Below are 6,404 nucleotides of genomic sequence, written 5' to 3'. Positions count from 1 at the left end.
GAACAAGCCTCCCTCGCCTCCCCAGGTGGAGGTTTCCCAGCCCCGGCCCGGCGCAGAAATCTTCCAGCCGGGCGACCACCCTACTTGCGCAGCACAGAACGTGGAATGGCTGGCCACCCTACTTGCACAGCACCGGACACAGAATGGCCCGCAAACCGTACTTGCGCAGCACAAGACATACGATGGCCCTCAAGTGTACTGGTGGAGGCATCACAGCTGCACCCTAGCGCCCCAAGCCGAATGTCCTGCTCCTACAGCACAGTTCCATTTTTTCGCCCTAAGAAGTCTATGTAACTAGGACGCTTGCCCCCCTGGGCACGAGTCCCCACCTCCGACAGCATCTCCACGATCTTGAAGATTCTACAAGAGTCCAAGGAGCCCTCGGCTCCTACAGGCTTCCGGTGGGGGACAACTGCTTTGATCACTAACGACGTAGCCGCAAGATGGTGGTGCTCTCGTGTCAGCACCAGCTTCAGTCTGAACCATCCAGAAAGATTGTGGGCTAACAAATTCGAGCAAGTTCCGGCTGAACCTCAACGCGACCCGGTAGGGGAAATTTTGGTTCCCTCCCCACCCCCTTTTCCTTTGATTGATGTTCCACATTGCCTGCCCCTTCTGTTAGCACAAGTCTTTTTGAACTATCGAAAGGAACTCTGGTCCAACCGCCGGTTGTTGGAGACATTTTGTCCCTGATGCTGCTTCCGGACTAACCCGGCCTCGCCCAAAATGGCGCCGGTGTCAATAGGAACTCACGAACACCTTGTGGTGTTTTTAGCTAATAAGACTTGATGTTCTGAAATATGTATATGATCCTCTGTATGACACACGCCCACGGTATGCATCTAGGAAATTTGATTGCCACTAGTCTAACTATGCTTCCAATTATGAAACGAATGCCCCCTGATCCCTCAACTATTGATAGACGTTTTATTCTCCTGCAAAATGACAAAACAGACCCTTTTTAAATGTTTTATTAATGCTGCAAAATAGCCCCATACTGTACGTGCTTCAACCAACGCCGTGTCCGGCCAAATACGATTGCACTCTCATATTTTACATGCTGATCAAATCGTGTTAATAAAGGTTTTTCAAACTATGAACAGGTATCGCATACTTTTGTAAATGTGGGATCAGCGGGAAGGTTTTTCTGTGCGGCCTGTTTTGTTCTCTTTTTAAGGTTATTAGAAGATGGTTGCTCAGCCCCGGATTAATGATCGAATCTAAGATACGTTACGTTGCCTCCAAATGTGCGGCTGACTCAGGAACAAACGCATGAAGAAGGACATCGACTTCTGAGAACAGGTAAAGTGACATGGTGTAAATGATAAAATGTTATAAAGGCATGGTACTCACAGGTACTAAGGAGCAGGGTTGGCCGAAGAGCCGATATGCCTTAGAACATCAACGCATGGGGAATGATTTAAGGATCCCGATAGCTGGATACATCTACGAACTAGATACCTCACACCAAGCGCCTCTGATTTTTTTAACGTTTCCCTACACATGACCTATAAATGCCACACTCGGACCGTCTCCCTCATGAACAACCTATCGCTTGCCACCCTTACCACACTGCCCGCGCCCCTGGCTTCAGAAACCAAGACCCTAGGGATGATATCCCGGGGAGGGGGGGGGATAAGACGAGTATGTGGTAAGTAAAGAATTTTTCGTGCCCGTACATTTGGTATGCTCGAATGTTGACCCCCCTCCCTTCCCCTCTTTTTCCTCCCACTACAGGTTACATTGGAATCACGACTGGGGTATAGTGAAGATCCGAAGCCACGCCATGTCTGATACATGAAGCAGACGAACGCGGCAAGGTGGCACCTAAAGACACCCACACACACTGCTCTTGTAACGAAAGAGCCAATCATTGTATGATATGATGAGACGCGATCACCCCTAACCCGTGTTGCGTAAATGAGCACAGACCACGTATGTCTGAAACTGAGAAAATGTTTTCTATGCGACTGAAGCATTGACTTAACTAGGCAAAGGACTGAGAGTGCGAGGAGTGCGACACAATGGTGCCCTTTTTCTCAATGCATGTCTCTTTGTCAAACTGCATGCTTTCTAAATCCTAACCCAGACCCGTAATGTCTCATGTCGTGTAATGCGCCGAATAGCCTATCCTAGTACACGACCACTCTCCATGTCTCACGTGTACTGTTTAGCCTATTGTTGCATCTCTCTCTCTCTCTCTCTCTCTCTCTCTCTCTCTCTCTCTCTCTCTCTCTCTCTTTCTCCTCCACACTCTCACTCTACAACGACTGGCACCTAATTGGCGAACCACCATCCTCGGTGCACCACCCAATTGGCTCCAAATACCGCAAGTATTTGCACAAATTTGTCTTAATAAAATCACATTGATGCCATGTTACTACCTCTGCTTTCTGCTAAATATTGATAAAACTAGATTGGCCAGAAGAGAAAGGACAGGTAAGACGACTAAGGTTCCCTAATCTGACCCGTAGTCAGGGAACTGCATGTCAGTGGCCTCTATGATAAAATGCCTCAGGTAACGCGACCTTCCCCGTCCCGAATTGTCTCAATGCCCAAACAGTAAAAGTGATCGAAGCATCCCCGTCTTCCCAGGACGCCCCCAGTTTTGTATCAGCTGCCCCGAACGAGAGTTTGAAAAATGTGGCTCACCCCTGGCTGTAAGAGATGGGTCCACTTACGGCTGACCCAGGCCAGCCGTTGTTCCTAGAAATGATTTGTTGATGAACGAGCTACAAAGTTTAGAATTTGAGAAATGTCCCTGAACGCTTACCAACTGAACTGTAGCCTCCTGCTAGATAACGCTCTTGTGACTCGAAGCAAGACGATAGTCCCTCACCCCAGTTTGCTATGTTCCCAGTTGTTTTTCATAAGACTCCGGTCACCCCAAGGATAGTTATCGCAAACCCCCCCCCGTTTTTATGAAGTAGCCAGGTTATAAGAGACTATGTAGAAATTAGAATGATATTTGCGAAGTTAAGATCAGATTGAAATGAAGAAATTGTTGCAGTAAACCCTGTTGAGAGTAAAATGTTTAGCTGAAAGATAGGATGCATTGATATAATGGAAAATTGTTTAGCCTATGTTCATTCCTCAGAAAGATACCTATCAGACCATGGTGATAGCACGTTGCACTTTTTGTAAAATACAAAGCCCTGAAGGACGTTATAGCTTTGCAAGACTCGTACTAGAAAAGTGGGTCTCTGCCAGGAGAACTGACGTGACTGTAATAAACAAATGCAATGAATAGGTACCAGACCTCGTACCACGACAATGAATGTAATGCCAACAAACGCCAAAGAAAATAAGATACGAAGGAAAGTTGTAGGGAATCCAGCAAACCTATCAACAATTATTTATACGTTGGTCACAAACCCCCGTGTAACGGATGTTTCCCCAGTTGCTTGGAGTTGGGAGAGAAATAGACTTATGTGATTACCTTCCTATGCCAATTCTCTAAAGACTGTCTTTTCAACCTCATTTAAGGGTACCACCGTCGGAGGAGAGAGAGAGACCGGATGTGGGAGCACGCGGCCTGACCGCTGATCGTGGAACATCTGCGACTTTGACCAAGGCGGGACCGCAACAGTAAGGAGTCGCAGGACGAGGCATTGTTTCCGACCAAATGAAAGGAAAGGGCTGACCTGATGCCCCTGTTCGATGATCAACAAATGCCGAAAGTCCCTGCCCTCTGAGCCCGATCATGGGCCCACCTACCTGAAATGTTTCGTCCCCCTGGTCTGTCCCCGATCTGGCCCAGCTCCATCCCCTCTTCCTCCGACCTACCCTAAGGACCGCTCACACACCCCCTTCTTCCACCTGAACTCTTTGACAATCGACTCGAGAAAGAAAAAACTGCAATCAGATAGAATAGGGCTTTTGTTGCGAACTCAAATGAAACTTGGGTGCCCTGTCTAAGGTACCCGTGAAAAAATAGTTAGGACACAGGGCGAAAGAAAAAAAAAATGGACCTTTTTGACCAGAAAAACGAAGAAGAGGTCATGCCCTGCAAAGCAGGACCTGGAATAGAGCTGAACGCATAGCTCCACCGCCGGTGCTCAACAGTGCCAACAGAAGACGACAAAGAATGCCGAGAACTCACTGATAATGGTCCACGACAATAAGACACTGGAAAAAGCAACACCCCTCCTCTTCGAACAATGACACCCCTGATTATCGTTTTTACTACGTCTCATTTCTCTCCCAGCTACCATTGTATTGATTATGCTCCAACCAAGTACAAAATGACCTTACATATGCAATCGCCTATCAGTTCATATTCCGAATGACTATAAGCATCTATGAAATGTACCCAACGCTTTCACTACAAAATCATTCTTGTCCGATATTGCATTACTATGACTTTCCTGCAACGGGCTCAGCGATGGGCCCGCCTCCTAAGATGAAAGATTTTAACTGTAATGTTTATGCATAGCTCCGTCACCTGGGTTCCTACTTCTTTACTTATGATTGCCACAATCGACATGGTAGGAAATAGGCCAGCAAGATGTCTTAGTAATGTTAAAGGGAGGACTGTGGAAAATTAATACGATTTGGTAAACATTATCTGCGCTATCTTGCCTTCTCTCCCGATGCCACACTTTTTGTCGTGCACACCCGCCATTTTAGGTGCCTTGGTCAGAACCACACTCTGCACGCCGCTGACCCCTAGCACGGCTCTTCACCCTCACAAGCACACCCCCTGCATGCTGCCAGCCCCCGCTCTCACATGCCTTGGGTCATAAACCCCTCTTCCACGCAGCTCTGCCTCGAAACCCCATCCTGTTCCCAGCGCAACACTTCCCTCCATCCCTTTCATGGTCCCGGATCCCTTGATAACACCCCTCTTTCCTTTGTGCCCGTTTGTCTCACTCGTTCCCAAGCCGCCACCTGGCCCTGCGGGTACTTTCATTGCCCCCTTCCTCCTGTACAGTAGGAAACACCCCCCCCCCCATCAAAGGATCCTAGAGCTAATCAAAGTCCCCACCCCATGAGATCCGATCAACCTCACACATTCCGTGAATCGGCGGAATGTCCAGCTGCGCGATAATCATCATCCGTTGTGACCGGGGTGGGGACTTCAACTGTAAATGTGTATGGGAACGGGCCTGAAGCGGGGATTCTGAGGATGTCTCTCCGTACATCAAAGGGTTGACAGAGATGTGTTTTATGCAATAAAGTAATAAACCTGTGTATAAGAGGCCAGGCCTCGGAGATGCAGTTAGAGCACCTCGTGACGATACTTGCTGTCCGAACTGATGTGTTTCTCCTCCGGAGAGAATAAAACTTCTGTTTCCTGCCTTCCAGTCTCCAGCGCCTGTCTCTTTGTTTGGTAAACTTAAGTGGGTATAGAGGCGGCTAACGCCGGGCAACTTCGGAAAAGGTCTTCCGCCTGTACCTTTTTCAACACGTTCAGATCCGAGGCCACCAAAGTCATCTGCGGCGTACCACAGGGATCATCGCTCAGCCCTACCCTCTTCAACATCTACATGAGCCCCCTCGCAGCCATTGCATGTCAACACAACCTCAACATCATCTCCTACGCCGACGACACCCAGCTGATCCTCTCCCTCACCAACGACCCAGCCACCGCCAGAACCAGCCTACACGAAGGGATGAAAGACGTCGCCGAGTGGATGAAGAACAGACGCCTGAAACTGAACTCAGACAAGACGGAAGTCCTCATCCTGGGGTCATCGCCCTCCGCCTGGGACGACTCCTGGTGGTCCCCTGCCCTGGGCACCACCCCCAAGCCAACGGACCACGCACGTAACCTGGGCTTCATCCTGGACTCCTCCCTCTCGATGACCAGACAAGTCAACGCCGACTCATCATCGTGCTTCAACACCCTGCGCATGCTCCGTAAGATCTTCCGATGGATCCCCACCGAAACCAGGAAGACGGTCACTCAGGCACTCGTCACCAGCTGACTGGACTACGGAAACACCCTCTACGTCGGAACCACAGCCAAACTTCAGATAAGACACCAACGCATCCAAAACGCCTCCACACGACTTGTCCTGGACATCCCCCGACACAGCCACATCTCCGGCCACCTGAGAGACCTGTACTGGCCTGTACTGGCTCCCCGTCAGCAAGAGGATCAAGTTCAGACTCCTCACCCACACACACAAGGCTCTCGACGACTTGGGCCCCAAGTACCTCAACAACCGCCTGACCTTCTACACGCCCACCCACCAGCTACGATCGACCAGCCTCGCCCTCGCCGCCGTTCCACGCATCCACAGAGCCACCATCGGAGGAAGATCCTTCTCCTACCTGGCAGCCAAGACATGGAACTCCTTCCCCATCCACTTTTGGCTAACCCAGGACCACCTCTCCTTCAGGAAGCAACTCAAGACCTGGCTTTTCGAGCAGTAACGGACCCCTCTCCCCCAGTGCCT

This window comes from Lissotriton vulgaris, chromosome 3_1 (assembly GCF_964263255.1).
Source record: "Lissotriton vulgaris chromosome 3_1, aLisVul1.2, whole genome shotgun sequence".
Classification (NCBI taxonomy): domain Eukaryota; kingdom Metazoa; phylum Chordata; class Amphibia; order Caudata; family Salamandridae; genus Lissotriton; species Lissotriton vulgaris.
Note: the sequence above shows the minus strand (reverse complement) of the source record.